Raw genomic sequence first — 3,353 nt, forward strand, 5'->3', positions numbered from 1 at the left:
AATAGAAAATCATTGGTATAAATCCAATCTGTTGACTTTTTAATAAAAACTACAATATCCACAATGCAATGCACTTAAAACACAGGAAGTGATGTAACACACACTTCCTCCGATTTTTGAATGCTTTAAATGGTTTGAAAAAAATGTATGAAGTTGATCGTGAGCAAGATGCTTGTGGCATCGAAACGCGTAGATCATCTGCTTTTCATGCTAAATAGATCGGAATAAATTTGATTGTAGAAATCCAGAAGGTGTGCGCCCAATTCTTGAGTGAAAACGAAAGAAGTGTGGAATATGTAACGGCGTGGTTCTGCCGTAGGGAAACGCACCCGCGACGAGCTACTATTGCTAGCGGCATAATAGCTATTAAATATGGTTGGTTTCCTCAGCGCCTACTATAATGTACACGCAGAGTGTTTCTAGGGGTTATATATTCTTTAACCTTTGTACCTTTCTTGTAAATAGGCTTAGGTGAAATCGTAGATAGAGGCTTTAAGCTTTAAACATCGTAGAACAAAAAATTTAGACTAAGCCTAGGGTCTTTAGACTAGCATGAATTTTTCAAATATGTGACCTTTCCATCCCCTTTCTTTCATATAGAATCTTCTGGTATGACTCGTAAATTGAATTCTTGAGAGCAGCCAGTTTGAAAAAAGACACAAGGAAAATGTAAGATATTCCTGACAGATCTTCTATAAACTTATGGGGTCTAGGAGGTACATTTCGATTTTATCATCACAACGATAAGAAACTTGAAATTGAAGTGTATGCAACGCGTATCAAAACTATCCTATCAGGTGAGATTATGAAATGTTCTCTCCCGCCCTTAGGACACTTTAGTAAAGAGACGTATACTAGCCATTGAGTTATTGTATTCACACTATTATATTTCCATTTTTATAGCCGCCTGATATGCAAAAACGAGTTTAAGTTTTTTTCTGGAAAACCCGTGAAGTGATCTTAGAGACGGGCGTAATAAGAATAGAACACCCTCGCCAATCATTTAGGTGAGGAGATATGAGAGACCATAGTATATACCATGGTCCTATGCAGAAATTTAATGAAGGTAAAGAATAAGGAAGATTGGTTGAAATAGTATGTGTAAGATGGTGTGGTTGAATTTAGGTGAACTGTAACACACTATATTGAGCCTTATAAATGAACCAACTGCTACATGAGTAGGTTGCATGTGAAAGATGGAGTGGTTGTGTTTGGTTAAACTTTAGCATACTAGATGATTGAGCCATATATAATTAGTAAATGACCCAAATGTTAAACGAGTAAGTTGGATTTCCTAGCTATGATCTCCTAATTATGATTCCCAAATTTTGTGTTGTCTGTTTATTTAAGTAGTAAAGAAATGGAGAGCTGTGTCTTATATTATTGGGTTTAACAAAGAGGTATTTACAAGTTAACCAACTGCCATAACGGGACGGGACAGCATATGTTTTTATTATGTATAATACTGTTAAAAAAATTAGTATAATCTAGTCCTAATAGTTTTTATATTTTATAGGTGTCTTTTCTGTGACAAATTGTGCCCCAAATTCAAGAGAGATATGAACTTGTCTTGATAAAGATGGAAAGAATGTTTTAATGATCCATCGAAACGCGTCAATGCCACATGAATACGCACAATCTACCAACTTAGCACTGCGAGAATATTAATAACAACGGAACTTATCTAACAGTGCAAGTACAACGGTGCCATAGTAGACGTGCTAACTGCAAAAGACTGACTATAGCAGTCTGATTTCAGAACTCTCTTGTTTATGTGCTTTTATGAATTGTATGTAATTTGTTACCACCTCGGTGTGGCTTTTATCATTATTAGGACTGTGAGATTATATATTTTTATGAAATTTCTGTAATGCGCAATAAATCATTTTGTATATTTTTAAACCTTGTGAAAGTCCCTATGATATATATGGCACAATCTACTGGTGTGGATGGAGAGTAAAATGGTGGAGTAGCATGAAAGTGGGAACGTCTGATGTACGGTTTTGAGTCAGGTTATAACAAAGCTTACCACACAGGATTTCTTGTATTTCACTGTTTAAGTGCCCTAGTCCCACGGGTTAGTAAGGGGCCCCTCTTATCTTCTACTAATATTCAATCTCACACAGTGACTGTAACAAACTTGTGAACAGTCATTTCCTTGAGACGTACTTGCAGTGAGTTACACAGTTAGATAGGGAGTAGTACATTCTCCCATTCAGGGCCTCGTCCCTAGATCCCGAGTGTGTTTTGATATGTTGTAAAAGTTCACACAGCAGGCAGGAGTAGGAACAAGGTATATAATTACAGGTTCTAGGATAGTTAGGTCACTGCCAGTAATAATTTACTGTACAAAACAGATTTATTATGAAATTGCATGATGGCTATTTTCATGTTCAGAAAGACATAAAGAGGAATTGATATATATCCCCCAAAATAATCTACCAACAATGAAGTTATGCCAGCCAAATCACACCTTGGGATTTAGAGAGCAAAAAACCTCAAATACATCTTGTATATATCAGAGTTACTTGACCAGAGGTCAATATCTGAAATAACATTTCCTAGACCTCAGGGATTCTATTCATGTCAGAACTGTTCAAGATGCAATCGTTGGAAGAATAAAACAACAAAATTCACATACCAAATGGACCTAAATATACATTATATTGTTGGTTCAACTGCAACAGTAACTTTATTGTTTACCCAATAAAATCAGGGGCGTAACAAAGGCCCCCACAGCCCTCGCGGTGCAGGGGGGCCTGAACTCCAGGGGACTCCCTCAGCAAAGTATGCTAGCCTGAGAGTTCCTGAGTGAGCCCGAAGGGGAGCTGTCCATGTACTTTGCAGACGGGGCCCCTCGAATTTTGTTACGCCACTGAATAAAATGTGAACAGATAACAAGGTTTTGCCCTCGGTCCTTTCAAAAATCAAAATAAAGAGCAATATAAGACTATGAACAAAACAGATATGAGGACTCCACCATTTAATCATTTCACCAAATACCATCAACAAATCAGATTTTTTTTTTGTACATAGATTACATAGCCAATTGGTTAAGGGAAATAGGAATTACTACTCGGAAAATTAGAAAGTGAGTTGATACTAAGACTGGACACAGTGAGACGGAGTGAATAACGAGGAAAAAATACATTACAAGCTACTTTAAGCTAAGCCACCAATTTATTTCAACTTGCCCCTTCCATCTGTTTGAGACTTAAGATACATCCTCTCTCGTCCCCGGGAGACACATTTATTAACATAACCAACTATTGACCTGCACTCTAACCATATATTATTCCTAGGTCAGGATTCAACAAAGAAGGTCCGAGGGCTGGAAAGAAACTGCTTGCAAA

At 37.2% G+C, this 3,353-nt stretch overlaps 1 long non-coding RNA gene across 1 annotated transcript; it reads left to right on the top strand.

Moving 5' to 3' along the window:
* The first annotated feature begins 609 nt into the window (after window positions 1-609).
* LOC144785055 (uncharacterized) lies at window positions 610-1,862 on the top strand. The gene is made up of 3 exons (XR_013601747.1): window positions 610-797; window positions 904-1,007; window positions 1,517-1,862. It is a non-coding gene; the product is annotated as an uncharacterized LOC144785055 (long non-coding RNA).
* Window positions 1,863-3,353: the final 1,491 nt, after the last annotated feature.

The sequence above is a fragment of the Lissotriton helveticus genome, chromosome 10, assembly GCF_964261635.1.
Source record: "Lissotriton helveticus chromosome 10, aLisHel1.1, whole genome shotgun sequence".
NCBI lineage: Eukaryota > Metazoa > Chordata > Amphibia > Caudata > Salamandridae > Lissotriton > Lissotriton helveticus.